The sequence below is a fragment of the Phyllobates terribilis genome, unplaced genomic scaffold, assembly GCF_046119375.1.
Source record: "Phyllobates terribilis strain yellow unplaced genomic scaffold, ASM4611937v1 Scaffold_7__3_contigs__length_470593459, whole genome shotgun sequence".
Taxonomy (NCBI): domain Eukaryota; kingdom Metazoa; phylum Chordata; class Amphibia; order Anura; family Dendrobatidae; genus Phyllobates; species Phyllobates terribilis.
This window is the reverse complement of record NW_027362767.1, coordinates 395,946,386-395,963,583: the sequence shown is the minus strand read 5'-3', so window position 1 is coordinate 395,963,583 and position 17,198 is coordinate 395,946,386. Positions and strand designations below refer to the sequence as shown.

Here is a 17,198-nt window from a genome sequence, read left to right as displayed (position 1 = left end):
AAAACTAAAGTTGTTGCTCCAATCAGGTATTTGAGTCTCATCATCGTCTTCATCATTGTCTCCACCAACAGGAGTTACAGTTTGGGAATGAGGGTCTACATTATGGTCAGAACCTTCTGCGTCTGGTCCTGGATCCGACTCATAATGATTCTGCGCATCAGTGCAGATCATTTCCTTGTCTGGATTCACAGAAGCGCTGGAGTCGACCTCTGATTCCCAGGCTATAGTATGAGTAAACAGCTCTGCAGACTCAACCATCTGTTCTACCTCATACTCAGACGGGCAGCTGGAGATTTGGGAGCTGTGAGGAAGCAAGTGCGATTGGGGTGACACCTTTGAGTACTGGAGTATTTGTGATGTTGAAGTTGATGTGGAGGAGAGCCCACTTAAAGGAGCACTTGATATCCGTTGAAGCACCTGCTGTTTTTGTGCCTCATCTGGAATTTGTAGCGATTGACGTGGCCGTAAGAAAGGGATCTTATCACATTGTCCGCTAAAAGAAGTAGACATTTTAGTTTGGCTGGAAGATGGTCTTTCTTCTGCAGATGTTACTGTTGCTTTAACACCTACCCCACGGACACAACCTTTTTTCCCTTTCCCAACATGCCTATTCCCCTTTCCACCAGCAGCAGGCCTTTTTCCACTCATTTTGGTGGTTAAGAAAGAGTTTCCAGTTTGTCAGGGAGCGCTTCCAGGTGATTCATTACTTACTCCAAATCTTTCAGGAATAATCCAGTTTATTTTTATACAAACAACGCGTTTCGGCTATACATAACATTAGCCTTCATCAGGTAAAATCATAATTGTCTTTAAAGGATACATTTATATAGAATAAAAAGAGGAGGAGGAACTAATCCAACCGCTCAATCAATTCCTGAAAGATTTGGAGTAAGTAATGAATAACCTGGAAGCGCTTCCTGACAAACTGGAAACTCTTTCTTGCACTTTCTGACGAGTCTCCTGCAAGGGAGCTCGTTTTACCTGTTTTTGAGCTGCAGGCCAGCAGATCCAGACGACTAATCCACTCCCTAAAGACAGGGTTACATGCTGGATAACAAGACACCACAAAGGTGAGAGCAATTTTTAATTCTAATTCGATATTATTAAAATACTACACTTAGATCTGCGCCCCCCATTTCTTTTCTCCTTTTCCTTTTTTATTCATCCATTTTGGTGGTTAACTAATTCACAACTCTGGAGTTGTTTGCACAAAAAAACAATGGATGGGAACCGAGCAGAGCTGAGCGGCCAAACTGTGGAATTAGGCCAAAACTATTGGCTGGGTTAGATACAGAAAAAAATTATATTCAATTTGCAACCTGATGGAGGTCAGTATAGATGGATTAATAGAACAAGTCCCACACACAGCTAGAAGCCCAATATTTTTTCTGAGGTAGATGCAGAAAAAAAATATATTCAGTTTGCAACCTGATGGAGGTCAGTATAGATGGACTAATAGAGAAAGTCCCACACACTGCTAGAAGGCCAAATATTTTTTCAGAGCTAGATGCAGATAAAAACTATTTTTAATTTTCAATCTGATGGAGGTCAGTATAGATGGACTAATAGAGAAAGTCCCACACACTGCTAGAAGGCCAAATATTTTTTCAGAGCTAGATGCAGTCAAAAAATTATTTTTAATTTGCAACCTGATGGAGGTCAGTATAGATGGACTAATAGAGAATGTCCCACACACTGCTAGAAGGCCAAATATTTTTTCACAGCTAGATGCAGATAAAAATTATTTTTAATTTGCAACCTGATGGAGGTCAGTATAGATGGACTAATAGAGAAAGTCCTACACACTGCTAGAAGGCTAAACATTTTTTCAGAGCTAGATGCAGATAAAAATTATTTTTAATTTGCAACCTGATGGAGGTCAGTATAGATGGAGTAATAGAGAAAGTCCCACACACTGCTAGAAGGCCAAATATTTTTTCAGAGCTAGATGCAGACAAAAAATTATTTTTAATTTGCAACCTGATGGAGGTCAGTATAGATGGACTAATAGAGAAAGTCCCACACACTGCTAGAAGGCCAAATATTTTTTCAGAGCTAGATGCAGAAAAAAATTATATTCAGTTTGCAATCTGATGGAGGTCAGTATAGATGGACTAATAGAACAAGTCCCACACACAGCTAGAAGCCCAAATATTTTTTCAGAGGTAGATGCAGATAAAAATTATTTTTAATTTGCAACCTGATGGAGGTTAGTATAGACGGACTAATAGAGAAAGTCCCACACACTGCTAGAAGGCCAAATATTTTTTCAGAGCTAGATGCAGACAAAAAATTATTTTTAATTTGCAACCTGATGGAGGTCAGTATAGATGGACTAATAGAGAAAGTCCCACACACTGCTAGAAGGCCAAATATTTTTTCAGAGCTAGATGCAGATAAAAATTATTTTTAATTTGCAACCAGATTGAGGTCAGTATAGATGGACTAATAGAGAAAGTCCCACACACTGCTAGAAGGCCAAATATATTTTCAGAGCTAGATGCAGATAAAAATTATTTTTAATTTGCAACCTGATGGAGGTCAGTATAGATGGACTAATAGAGAAAATCCCACACACTGCTAGAAGGCCAAATATTTTTTCAGAGCTAGATGCAGAGAAAATTATATTGAATTTGCAACCTGATGGAGGTCAGTATAGATGGACTAATAGAGAAAGTCCCACACACTGCTAGAAGGCCAAATATTTTTTCAGAGCTAGATGCAGAAAAAAATTATATTCAGTTTGCAATCTGATGGAGGTCAGTATAGATGGACTAATAGAGCAAGTCCCACACACAGTTAGAAGCCCAAATATTTTTTCAGAGGAAGATGCAGATAAAAATTATTTTTAATTTGCAACCTGATGGAGGTCAGTATAGAAGGACTAATAGAGAAAGTCCCACACACTGCTAGAAGGCCAAATATTTTTTCCGAGCTAGATGCAGAAAAAAATTATATTGAATTTGCAACCTGATGGAGGTCAGTATAGATGTACTAATAGAATAAGTCCCACACACTGCTAGAAGCCTAAATATATTTTCAGAGCTAGATGCAGAAAAAAATTATATTGAATTTGCAACCTGATGGAGGTCAGTATAGATGGACTAATATAACAAGTCCCACACACTGCTAGAAGCCTAAATATTTTTTCAGAGCTAGATGCAGAAAAAAATGATATTGAATTTGCAACCTGATGGAGGTTAGTATAGATGGACTAATAGAATAAGTCCCACACACTGCTAGAAGCCAAAATATTTTTTCCGAGCTAGATGCAGAAAAAAATTATATTGAATTTGCAACCTGGTGGAGGTTAGTGTAGATGGACTAATAGAACAAGTCCCACACACTGCTACAAGCCGAAATATTTTTTCAGAGCTAGATGCAGATAAAAATTATATTGAATTTGCAACCTGGTGGAGGTTAGTATAAATGGACTAATAGAATGATGCTATGCCCAAAAGGTTTTACTTCACTAGGTGCAATAAAAAAATTGTATTCTATACAGAGGTGGTGTAGCTTGCAACACAGATAGGCTACTCCACTGACTAACACACACTGCAAGAGGCCAAAAAGGATTTGCTTTGCAAGATTTAGCCAAATGCTGTGAAAAAAACTTGCACAGCACTGGCACAGACCTGCCTGGCAAAAAGTGATAGGAACTGGTATAACCTAGCCCTGAAAAGGACTGCAATTACAATTAGTTTTACTCCCCACCTATCTATTTAAGAGCACAGACCTGCCTGATAAAAGTCGCAGGAAATGATGAAACCTAGTCCTCAAAAGGACTGCAATCACAACTATTCCCTACTTCCAAGCTATATGTAGATTTGTGCGAAAATTGGCTTGAAATTAACAAAGTATAGCGCACACAGCAACAGCGGTGCCGTCTAACACGCAGCGGCAGCAGTAAGAAAATGGTGGCAATGGGGAAAATGGCTGTGTCTTATAGGGCAAGGACATGTGACATACAGTGCCAAAGACACATGCCCTTGCTTGTGTGAAAAAAAGCAGTTCGCTCCGTGTGTGAGCTGCTGATGGAGATCTTCATTATTTCTGCAAAGATCCATCCCCTGCCCCTCCCCCCGCCCCGCTGTACACTCAAACTGCGTATTAACATTCATTTTCAGCATTACTGAGAAAAAATCCAGTTATGATTTTGGTGCACGAACAGTTATCGAACATAAACTCGAACAGCCGAATTTTTTTCAAATTGTTCCTGTTCGCCGAACGGCTCGAACACTGCCCAAAACAACTCGAATTTGAGATTGGTGAACAGTTCGAGTCGGACACCGCTCATCTCTACTTAATACCTCTGACCACGTTGTTGACAACAGTGACCTGGGGGTCAGAAATGCTTCCAGGGGCGATCCCCATGCAAATAATTTTGGGCTTAGTAGCAGTGTGTGTTACTCATTGTATTAGGCCATCTATACTAAGCTCCACCAGCTTTGAAATTAATAATACTTTTTACATGCATCTTGCCTGGAAAATAATTTTGGGCATAGTAGCAGTGTGTGGTACTCATTGTATTAGGCCATCTATACCAAGCTCCACCAGCTTTGAAATTAATAATAATTTATAGCTGCATCTAGCCCGGAAAAATTTTTTCTTCCCAATAGTGGTAGAAATAGAAATATGGGGCGCGCTCCTGGGTAACAAAAATATACGCTTCATAACAAAAAACACCAGCCTAGCGCACTGCATTAATAAGACGGCATCATCGTCTCTCCCGTCTATGCTGGCTAGCTTTCCTGTGCCTAAAACACAATGCATGGGTCCGCGCTCGCCACGATGCTGAGGGGTCTAAAGCTGCTGCTAACGCTTTATCACAATTCAATTGGCAGATTTTAACAGAGCTCCTCCCCATGCCAACCCATCAGTCAACAGTTGCCCAGAGGTACGGAAGGAGTATGGCTCGGGACCCTAGCACCTGCATCCAACACATAACCGCAATGGGGGTAGGGCGAGATTGCTCCTAAGGGAGAGCACAGTCCCAGGTCCCTAGCTGGTGGGAGGGTCCTATGTAGTGGGTGTGGGTGGAGAAAGCAGCTTAGGGGAGCACATGACAGGGAGAGTATAAATAGGAAGCCATCTTAGAAAGAGCAAGCCAGTCAGAGGAGGAGAAGTGACAGGAGCAGATGTTCAGCATGAGCTCTGTTCCGGAGGCGGGCCTAGCCTGGGAGGTCCAGGACTGAAGGAGAGAAGAGAGGAGTGGGAGCAGGAAGGCTCCAGGAACTGAAGGGACCCTAGGGGTACGGGCCGTGCAGAAGGCCACCAGTACACCCGCTACTACCAGGAGGTAGAGGGGTCAGGCCAGATAAGGGGAACTGGTCCCTCAACTAGAGGAGAAACAGCAAGGCTCAACTAGAAACCGGAGGATGCAGCATTTCATGTACTGCAGGCCAAAGTCCACACCAGTCTCACTAAGAAGTAAGCCACATAGGACCCAGGGGACTGAACACATGTCGCCCGCCAAGGCCCGAGGATACCAGATAGAAGTGTCACTAGATGACTACAACCCCCAGCGTCTACCGGCCCGGCTCCGGGTACCCCACGGCCCAGGGGGCGCATCAACTTCATAGGTCCCTGATCTCAGACCACTCCTGCAGCGTGATTTCCCCCACCTCTGGATCTCGTTGGCCCAGGCTATACGTCAGAATGTATTACACCAGGGCTTGTCGGTGCTGCCACAGTCGCTGCAACATGTGTAGAGTTGAATTCCACCGTGTCGGCACATCGCATTTCAGCCGGTGAACTGGCAGGCCCAACGAATACTGGAGTGATGTAAGTCATTGAGCTGCGGGATGCGAACGGCGGAAGTGAGCACACAGTGACCATGCCCTCTGCAGAAGGCTATCTAGTCTGGGATAGTGGACTAAAAATTGCTGGACAACCAGGTTCAACACGTGAGCCATACAAGGCACATGTGTGACATTGCCCCGGCTAAGGGCCGCACCCAGTTTTGCAGCATTGTCGCACACGGCCTTCCCTGGTTGCAGGTCCAGTGGAGACAACCATTCATGAAACTGGGTCTCCAGAGCTGACCACAACTTCTCAGCTGTGTGACTCACATTTCCCAGACATTTCAAAGTAAACACCGCCTGATGCCGTTGAGCCCTGCTGCCAGTATAATAAGGAGGTGTGCAGGATTCCTTTTGCGCAGTAAGAAAGCATGTGGCATTACCAGACAGGCTTTGGGTGCAGGTGGAGGACAGAGAGGAGGTTGAGGAGGCAGAAGCAGTGGAGGAACTTCTAGATAAAAAGGATTGACGTGCAACTCGTGGGGACGGCAAGACTTGGACAGCAGCCCCTTGTCCTGCTGTCACCATAGTTACCCAGTGCCCAGTCAGAGACATGTAACGCCCCAGTCCATGACTACTCGCCCAAGTCTCTGTGGTAAAATGCACCCTGTCACACACAGAGTCTCTCAAAGAAGCGGTGATGTTGTGTGCGACATGCTGGTGTAGCGCAGGCACACCTTTCTTTGAGAAGTAGTGCCAACTGGGCATCTGGTACTGGGGCACTGCGACGGACATATGGTCTCAAAAATCCTCTGTGTACACCAGGCGGAAAGGCAGCATTTCTGTAGCCAAGAGCTTGCAGATGTGGAAATTCTACCTTTTAGCTTTCTCATGGCTAGGAGGAAATGGTCTTTTACTTGTCCACATCTGAGGGACCGAGGGCTGGCTGTTGTGCTTAGACGGGGTTGAGTAGTGTGTACCCGGCAAACTTGCCGGTCTGTGAGGAAGATGCAGGGGGAAAAGTTAGGTTGCCTTGATCCAAAGGTGGTGCTCTCAATATCGGAGAGCGCTCAACACCAGCTGGGGTTTCCACTTCCAAATGAAATGATGACCTGCCAATCACCCTGGCTGTTGCGGGTAAGAGGTGGCAGGTCTGCGTCCAAAAACATGTGTGACTGCTGTCCCTCCAGTCACAGAGGATGAAGAGGCCGCAGATGCACAAGATGGGGCAGACAGTGGTTAGCCCGGCCCGCTAAGCCTCATTGTAGCACAGTGAGCTTCCAACTGCAACTTATGCTTCATATCCATGTGACGGTTCATGCATGAAGTACTCAAACTATGGATTTTTTCGCCTCTACTAAGCTTTTGGTGACAAATATTACTGATAAGACGAGTAGGGTCATCCTTATCGATCTGAAAAAATGCCCAGGCTATGCAAGGCTTAGAGCCCATGCGACTTGAAGAGCCACTACGACTTGTGGTCAGAGGCAGAGTTGTGGTTGAGGATGCAGTTGTTGACGTGCTTCCAGTACTCCGTCTCTGTCCAGGAAGGCGCAACCTAACCTCGTCGTCAATAGCTTCTGTGACACCCAGCTGCACTTGGTATCACAGATCCTAGAAGAGTGCATTGATGGAATCCTCCACAAGAGGCCCCCATAAACATTCACACATCTCCACCTTCCACCTCAGACCAGCAGAGGGAGCCCATTAGGGATTTAAATAGGGAAGTTGGAGCTAGGCAGTTCAGTTCCTCTGAAGAGTTCATGCAGTAAAGAAGCCTAAGAGAGGTCAGTCTGCAGTGGAGCTCAGTCTAGTCTAGAGAACTCAGTTAATAGTTCAGCAGTGGAGCACGAGGCTTCTGTTAGCTAGATTCAGGGAACCCAGTTAGAGCTTAAGGTGTGCCGGCGTCATAAGATCGATGAAGCTCGGCAAGTTGCCGTTAGTGTGTATAGAATAGTGAGGGCCCGACTAGGCCAAAGGCGAGTGGAGAGTTAGTACATAGGGGGCAGAGGATCTTAACCAGCTGACCCCAAAGCATTTACCGGACACCGGATCTGAGCTTACCGGGATCTCTATGACTCAGTAAGGCATAACCGGAATCCCTGGAGAACTACAAGTCCCATGATCGTTAAGGTGCTGATACATAACAGAGCCAGGAGACGCTTAGGCCCCGCATACTGGGAGCGTGAACTCCAAGACAAGGCCCTACCACAAGGTCAGCCAGCGCAGGACAGAGACAAAGTTAGGCCTAGCTCCAGGCAGGTCAGAAACTTACTACGCAGAGGCAAGAAACAGGAGGCCCTACACCCGCTCATTGGGGAGGATCCTGATATGCACCCTTCACCCTACAGTGCTCCGGGATGTGCCTGAATTTCCACCAGTAAAAGGTACTGAAGTGACTACCGTGTCTGTTCCCATTCTTGCTCTGACACAGCTAGGTCTCACCTGTCCTGCATTCCCCCTGAATACGCTTTTCTGAGGCCTAGCTCCACCTGTGGGGAGCTATAACATCGAGCTGCCTTATCACTGGCCTCAGTGGACTACTGCAGCGCTGGTGCTTCTCACCAGATACCACAGGTGGCGTCACAAACTCTTATAAAATTAAAAATTATCCACCCTTTTAAAGACAGACCCCAGGGTATGGGCCCGGGAGCCGACCAACGCGACATCCCAAAGGCCAGGCAAAGGCCTGGGTACCGAGTCATCCCCATCCCCTGGGCTAGTCACATCCTCCTCCACCTCCTCTGCTGACCTCATAAACTGGCTGACTGTGGGTTGACAGTAAGTGGGATCTCCAACCTCGTCATCATCACCCTGTGTGTTCTCACACCAGTATTCCTCAGAGCCAACCTCTTCCTGCCCTGACCGAAAAGTCAAATTGTCGCTCCAATCAGGTATTTGAGTCTCATCATCCTCTTCATCATTGTCTCCACCAACCTGAGTTACAGTTTGGGAATGAGGGTCTACATTATGCTCAGAACCTTCTTCATCTGGTCCTGGATCCGACTCATAAAGATTCTGGGCATCAGTGCAGATCATTTCCTCGTCTGGATTCACAGAAGCTCTGGAGCAGACCTCCGTTTCCCAGGCTATAGCATGAGTAAACAGCTTTGCAGACTCAACCATCTGTGTTACCCCATACTCAGATGGGCAGCTGGAGACTTGGGAGCTGTGAGGAAGCAAGTGTGATTGGGGTGACACCTCTGAGGACTGGAGTATTTGTGATGTTGAAGTTGAGGTGGAGGAGAGCCCACTTGAAGGAGCACTTGATATCCGTTGAAGCACCTGCTGTTTTTGTGCCTCATCTGGAATTTGTAGCGATGGGCGTGTCCTTAAGAAAGGGATCGTATCACATTGTCCACAAAAAGAAGTAGACATCTTAATTTGGCTGGAAGATGGTCTTTCTTCTGCAGATGTTACTCCCCCCACCGCGTGAGGGCTCGACCCACCTGTGGACAGGCACCAGTATTGAGAGAGGGGGGATGGCCATCAGGGTTCACCGCAGCTCTGGCACAAACCCGGCGACACGGAGGTCGCACGGGCAGGAACGGACTGGCCGTGTCGGCTTCGCACATTTTTGGTTTTAGAAGGGCATGACATGCCTATATCTGTGTCTCCCCCTCCTTTTACTCCTCCACCTCTTTTCTTTTCGCATGACTATATGTACTTGTGTCACTCTTCCATCTGTTAGTTGTGTCTTCTGAGCAGTTTGTCAGCTTTTGGACACCTTTGAAGGTGTTTTCTAAGTGTTTTTGTTTGCCTGCCATTGGTTTTAACGTAGTTCGACGAACATTCAGGTGTTCGACGAACCGAACCAAACTCGAACACTACGGTGGTGTCTCAAAACTAGTATTAAGGCACTTTTACGGGCTCACAATAAGGCGTTCAAAAACTAAACTGAAATGGTTTTCCTGTGAAATATGTTAAGTAATTTTTTTTCCAGGGTAAAGACTTGTGTATTAGGTGAAATAAATAACCAAAAACAAAAATACTCCTCCACACCTTGGGCTATGTTCACAAGTAGGATTTTTCATGCGTTTTTTGCACTTTTGCATTGCTTTCAGCCGTGACAAATGCATTCACCGGGAAATGTCATTTTAACATTTTACAGCCTTATCTGGCCATGTGCTGTGTGACACATGCATACAGTGCTGAAAACACATGGGAACAGCTTGGGGAAGACCCCTGGAATCATCTCTGACTCCCAGGTCACTGCCTAAAAGTGTGCCCATCAGAAGTGATCCTTGCCGCATCAGAAGATGCAGACTTGCAACTATCTCAGTGCAAGTCCTTGTCCCAGGGCAGTGTTCAATTGTACCTCCCCCGTTCCTTGCAATGCAAGCGCAAATATGCAGCCAACCACCCACCCACCTGCAGGCTGTATTACCATACTGCTAGTTTTCACTTGAAATGGGGCCTTTTAGTTTGGAAGCCAGTACCTCATGGCTGCTACGGCAGCGAGATATCCATACCCAGTCCCCAGCCGCCCAGCGGCCGGGTGTCCACGCTCAGTCCCCAGCCACCAGGGGGTGGCCGGGTGTCCAAACTCGGTCCCCAGCCGCCCTGCGGCCGGGTGTCCACATACGGCCCCCTGCCGCCTGGGGGCGGCCGTGTGTCCATAAATGATCCCCAGCCACCCCCTTTTCTCCCTCTCACCTTCCCCCACACTTTTCTTAGCCAGGCCTGCTCTAGGGCAGCATTGGACGAGCCCACCAGAGAACCAGACTCCTCCGGTGGGCCCTGGCTCTTCCCTCAGGGAAGTTGAGAGTGCCAAGGTGAGGCGCATGATGATGATGAAAATCAGCATCTGCTTTGTTTTCTTTTAATGCAAGCATAAGTGTGTAGCCTGCCACCCACCCACCCCCAGGCTTCAATGCCATACTGCTAGTTTGCACTTAAAATGGGGCCTTTTAGTTGGGAGCAGGCCGAAGCTGGCCACTACCTCATGGCTGCTTTGGTGTCCTGGTGTCCACACTCGGTCCCCAGCTGCCAGGGGGCAGCCGGGTCTCCATACTTGGTCCCCAGCTGCCCCGCGGCCGGGGGTCCACACACGGCCCCCAGCCACCTGGGGGCGGCCAGGTGTCCATAAATGGTCCCCAGCCTCCCCTGTTTCTCCTGTCACCTTCCCACACATTTTTCTTAGCCTGGCATACTGTAGGGCAGCATTGGACGAGCCCACGAGAGAACCAGACTCTTCCGGTGGGCCCTGGCTTCTACATCAGGGAAGTTGAGACTGACAAGGTGAGGAGCATGATGATGATGATAGAAGTTAGCATCTGCTTTGTTTTCTTGGAATGCAAGCGCATGTATGTAGTAGTGGCTAGGCCTGAGGTGGTCAGCATTTTGGCACATATCCTACCTCCTCCGAGGATTGCTGAATGTTTTCCTGCTACTATCCCAGTTCTATGACTCCCGTTAAAACAAAGCTTCAGGTGATAAATGATGGATAAAGTGGTGGCAAAGGAGAAAGAGTAAGAGGAACAGGGACCATTCACATCAATATCAGGCCAGTCAACCACACATGTCTTGTAGGATATGTTTCTGTACCAAAAGGAGCATTTCGGCTACACAGTTATAGGGCATACAGTGAGTGCAAGGCCTACCAAAAATTTAGAGGCACTCCAATGCCCCTTGGAAATGACATGGAGGTCAGAGGGCCTTAACTAAACCGTTTTTTCCATTTATAGCAACTGGGTCTCCTGTACATTGTTGGCCTAAGCAGTGAATGGAAGGCTTTCCAAAAATTATGAGGAACTGCAATGCCCCTTGAAACAGACGTGGATTGCAGGGTACTAAAAACCTTCTACCCATTACTAGGGAGTGGGTCTCCCTTAGTGTTCGCCTATGCATTGAAAAGCAAAAGCTGACTAAAATTAGGAGGAAATGCAATGCCCGTTGGAAGAGTTGAGGAGGTCGCAATAGCTTAACAAGACGGTTTTAATGCCCCTTGGAAAAGTGGTGGAGGTCACAGTAGCTTAACAAGACAGTTTGAATGCCCCTTGGAAAATTGGTGAAGGTCACAGTAGCTTAACAAGACAGTTTGAATGTCCCTTGTAAAAGTGGTGGAGGTCACAGTAGCTTACCAAGACGTTTTTTTTGCCCCTTACAAGAGCCATACAGTACAGCATCTTAAAAACATTATTCCCATTATTGGGGAGTGGGTCTCCCATAGTCTTTGCTTAAACCTTCCAAGCAAAAGCTCTCAAAAATTAGGATGGAGAAACTTGAAATGCTCCTTACAACAGCCATGCAGCACAGCATATTACAAACATTATTGCCATTATTGGGGAGTGGGTTCCCCATAGTTCTTGCTTATGTCTTCCAACCAAAAGCTGCCAAAAATTAGGATGGAGGAACTTGCAATGCCACTTAAAAGAGACATGCAGTACAGAATATTACAAACATTATTCCCAATATTGGGGAGTGGGTCTGCCATATTCTTTGCTTATGCCTTCCAAGCAAAAGCTGCCAAAAATTAGGACGGCGGAACTTGCAATACCCCTTACAAGAGCCATGCAGTACAGCATCTTAAAAATATTATTTCCATTTTTGGGAAGTGGGTCTCCCACAGTCTTTGCTTATGCCTTCCAAGCAAAAGCTGCCAAAAATTAGGATGGAGGAACTTGCAATGCCCCTTACAAGAGCCATGCAGTACAGCATCTTAAAAATATTATTTCCATTTTTGGGAAGTGGGTTTCCCACAGTCTTTGCTTATGCCTTCCAAGCAAAAACTGCCAAAAGTTACGAGGAAATGGAATGCCCGTTAAAAGAGCCATGGAGGTTAGAGTTAATTAAAAACAACATTTCATTGCCCCTTGGAAGAGCTGTGGAGTTCAGAGTGGTTTCACAAGATGCCTTTAATGCCCCTCGGAAGAGACGTGGAGGCCTCAGTAGCTAAAGAAGACGGTTTTAATGCCCCTCGGAAAAGATGTGGAGGTCACAGTAGCTTAACAAGATGGTTTTAATGCCCCTTGGAAAAGTGGTGGAGGTCACAGTAGCTTAATAAGACAGTTTTAATGCCCCTTGGTAGAGAAATGGAGGTCCCAGTAGCTAAAAAAGACACTTTTAATGCCCCTCGGAAGAGACGTGGAGGTCGCAGTAGCTTAACAAGACAGTTTTAATGCCCCTTGGAAAAGTGGTGGAGGTCGCAGTAGCTTAACAAGACTGTTTTAATGCCACTTACAAGAGCCATACAGTACAGCATCTTAAAGATATTATTCCCATTATTTGGGAGTGGGTCTACCACAGTGTTTGCTTATGCCTTCGAAGCAAAAGCTGACAAAAATAAGTATGGAGGAACTTTCAATAATGGCAACACGGACCACAGTCACCCTGGTGGTATAGTGGTTTTGGAGGCTGAGGATTAGTGTTGAGCCACCCCCGTAGTGTTCGGGTTCGGTTCGTCGAACACCGGGATGTTCGAGGAACTGTTCGTCGAACTGTTTGTCGAACACGTTAGAACACCGTCGAACACCGTTAAAACCAATTGCAGGCAAACAAAAACACATAGAAACACATGAAACACATAGAAAACACCTTCAAATGTGTCCAAAAGCTGACAAACTGCTCATAAGACGCTCTCTTTAAAAAAGCCGGCCAGCCATTCAGCAGCGGCATACACCGGTACCTGACAATTTAGACAAGAAGGAATAGAGCATCACACATAGATTAGATAGATAGAAACATGTCAGTCACATATATAAGAAGTACAGTGACAGTGTTGCTTAATGTACTTGTCATTTAGTGTAAAGGATTTATTTAAAAAAAAATAATAGTGTTTTCATGCACCGTCTCTTTAAAGAAGCCAGCTGGCAATTCAGCAGCGGTACCCAACAATTTAGAAAAGAAAGATAGAGCATCACGCATAGATTAGATAGATCGAAACATGTCAGTCACATATATAAGAAGTACAGTGACAGTGTTGGTTACTGTACTTGTCATTTAGTGTTAAAATAAAGGATTTATAAAAAAAAAAAATTGGCGTGGGGTTCCCCGTAATTTTAGTCTCTAGTGGAGGTTAAGCAGATGGCTGGGGCAGATGTTTGAAGCCTGGGAAGGGGGTAATACCCATGGAGCTTCCCAGGCTACTAATATCAGCCCCCAGCTGAATACCTAGCCTTTACCAGCTAGTAAAATGGGGGACCCCCCAAAAAAAATGACGTGGGGTCCCCCCTATTTTAATAGCTAGCAAAGGCTAGGCAGACAGCTGGGGGCTGATATTAATAGCCCATGAAGGGTGCCATGAATATTGGCCCCCTCCCAGGCTAGAAACACCAGCCGTCAGCCGCCCCAGAAATAGCTCATCCACAGGATGCGCCAATTCTGGCACTTAGCCTCGCTCTTCCCACTGCCCTGTAGCGGTGGCAGTGGGGTAATAGGGCTGGGGTTGATGTCAGCTTATAATGCCAGCTGACATCAAGCCCAGGTTAGTAATGGAGAGGCGTCTATAAGACACCCCCATTACTAACCCCATAGTCAAAGTTAAAAAAAAACACAACACCCAGAAAAAAGTCCTTTAATTGAAATAAAGACACAATACTTTATTGTTCTAAATTAAACCATACTTACCATCACGCCCATTCCAGCTGAAGCCAATGATCTCCTGCAATAAAAGAAAAATAATAAAGCAACATCATCCTTACCTTTCCATGGTTCCCACGACAGCTTCAGCTCTGCTACATCGAGATGACAGGCTGGACCGCAGCAGAAAGCTGCCATCCAGCTTGCCATGCCGCAGACACTGAGAAGCGCAGGCATGCTTGCGATCCTCAGTGTTTCGCTGTGACGGCATAAATATGAGCAGAGTTCATGTCCAATGAACTCAGCTCACCTCATGCTCGTCACTGACAGCGTGGGAAAATTCTCCTGCACTCAGCCCTTCAGCGTGAGAATTTTCCCACGCTGTCAGTCACGTGCATGAGGTGAGTTCATGTCCAATGATCTCAGCTCACCTCATGCACGTCACTGACTGCGTGGCAGAATTCTCACGCTGAAGCGCTGAGTGCAGGAGAATTTTCCCACGCTGTCAGTGACGTACATGATGTGAGCCGAGTTCATTGGACATGAACTCGGCTCATCTTTATGCCATCACAGCGAGACACTGTGGAGCGCAAGTGACGCGCCCCCTGGGACATATTCCTTTTTGAGGGGAATACCCGGCACCGGATCAGATGGGGGGTTGTAGTCTCCGAGCGGCTGTGACCCGGTCCCGTGCCCAGGGCGTCAAGCTCAGTGTGATGTGGCAGTTCTATAGATGTTACTAAAGTTCTTTTGTGTCGACTACGCCACCCGTTGTGATGCGGTCACTGTGGCCGCCGCTGCAGCAGGGTCCGCTGAGGCTGATGGTGGGTGCGCAGCTTGGTGGGATAACCCCCAACGGGAGGGGTATAGCCTCAGAGGGGACAGGCGCAGAGGATGGGGGTTGTGGTGGTGTAGTGCAGACGGCAGTGAAGACAGAGTCGGGTTGTGCAGTTAAGGGTGTTTACTTACTGCAGATGTTGTACTGGTCACTCCAGCTGCTAGTGACCACCCGAGCCGTGCTGCGTCCACCAGGTCCTGGATCCAGCCAACCCCCAAACAAGTCCGGAGCGTGGCCCTGAGCTCTCCCTCTGTCCTTTCTTCAGCCGTCCCCACCAGTGATCCACCTAGGTCCAGCTCCCTCGGGCCTTCTGTTGGGACACCCTTGGCCCTGGGTTCCCTGACCCTTCATGTGGTGTGCCTTCGGGGTGAATGTGGTGGGTGACCGTGACAGACACTGCCCACGGTCTCCGGTCTCTGGCTGGGGATTGTTTTTACCCCCACCAGCTTGGGTTCCGGTACCCTGATGCTGACTCCTCACCCGGTGCTCTGATTTGGGTTCTTGGGTCCCTTCTCTTCTGTGCTCTGGGTCTTTCTCTTTTCTCCTCTCTCACTCTGGGTCTTGATCTTTCTTCTCTCCTCTGCTCCTGACTTGTTCTCTGCAGCTGATCCTCTCTGCATCTGATCCTCTGCATCTGACCCTGATTCTAGTTGGTGCCCACCTTATATATCCCTCTATGTGTGAGCTCAGGTGACCAGCACCCAATGAGCTCCTATCTTTACCCAGGCTGCTCCCCCTATCTGCCCCTACACTACATGGGATGTACCACCCCCCTCCCACTCCAGCCAGGAACAGACTCGGTCGTACCTGCACATTTCTAAGTGGGAGTACCGTCGGCCTGTTCCTCGGAAATGGGATGTATGTAGTGCATGCAGCCTACCGAGCTCAGATCCACACTCCATCCTTACCCGGGAGTGGAATATCACACCTCTGGGTTGAGGTGCAATACCCCTGTAGCAGCCGAATCCTCAGGGTGCTACATTCCCCCCTGGTAAATCACAGCACGTCCTCGGGCTGTAAGACATAAAACATCACCAAAACATACAAATTTTTATAAACATATAAAACATATAAAAAAAAACATTATATAAATAACATATCTTAGCAGATAAAACTTTCTCGTCGTCTCCTGTTTCAAGTTCCTCCTCCGGACACTGTGCACCGTGTGTCCGGGAAAAGTGCGACAGTCTCTTAGAAAAACTGGTTTTCCTATAAAACCGGTAGGGGGCGCTTCAGGAAGCGCAACTATATACAGGGGAAGTTGGCCGCTCTCTGTCCTCGGCCAGGTAGAGGGAAGGGAATGGCTGCTCACAGTCCTCAGCCTGTAGGATGAAGGGGTTAACGGGTAACAGTTCACTGGTCCCAACGGGGACTATTTTAGCAGCAACAGTTTCAGTTTCTTTATACCCCCATTGGGTAACTTATTTACAGCTCCTGCTCTGCCGCACTCAACGGCGTCTTCCTCCTGCTCTTTGAACTTCAGACCCGTCCGGGTCCTCTTGCTCCTCCTCCCCGTACCGCAACTCCTCCTCCGTCAAGCGGTGTACGTGGAGGGCGTAAGGTCCTTTGGCACACTTGTGCCGGGTAAAGGTGACCTCATCTCCGATGTAGAGGTCACGACCTCTGTGCCCCTCCGGCAGATGGGACTCCACGTCTCTGCGCGTGACAAAGACGTCGCCGTGGGTGTTGTTGTCTCGAATGAAGCCCCACCCGTGCTGCTGGTTGAACTTTATTACAGTCCCGGTGGTACGGGGACTGTGCGCTGCACGGGGGTCCCTCCTGGTCCGGCTCTTCTGCTCGGCACTCCGTACTTGGGCCTGCTGTTCCCGGACCCGCCTCTCTCTCCGCTCCCTCGCGAACTCTTCGAGCTGTTGGCGGCAGCACTCTGCACGCTCTGCTGCAGCGGCCCTAGTTTCCTGAGTGAACCCCATTAGATCTTCTCCGGTGGGGTCCCACTCAAACTGTGCTTCCGCTAGCGGGGGCGAGATCCGTGCCACGGGCTTCGGAGCCGGAATCAGGGGTTCATCCAGGGGTCTTAGTCTCTGCTGCCGTTCCAGCTCATGGTATCCTTCGGGCCAGATGAAGGGCCGCCCGTCCGG

General features: G+C 47.6%; 1 long non-coding RNA gene across 1 annotated transcript in view; it reads left to right on the top strand.

The window, feature by feature from the left end:
• Positions 1-947: 947 nt before the first annotated feature.
• The window catches only part of LOC141153259 (uncharacterized), a 195,886-nt gene continuing 179,635 nt past the window's right edge, over positions 948-17,198 (top strand). The window contains exon 1 of the long non-coding RNA XR_012247273.1: positions 948-1,070. This is a non-coding gene — a long non-coding RNA (uncharacterized lncRNA). The remainder of the gene's footprint in view (positions 1,071-17,198) is intronic.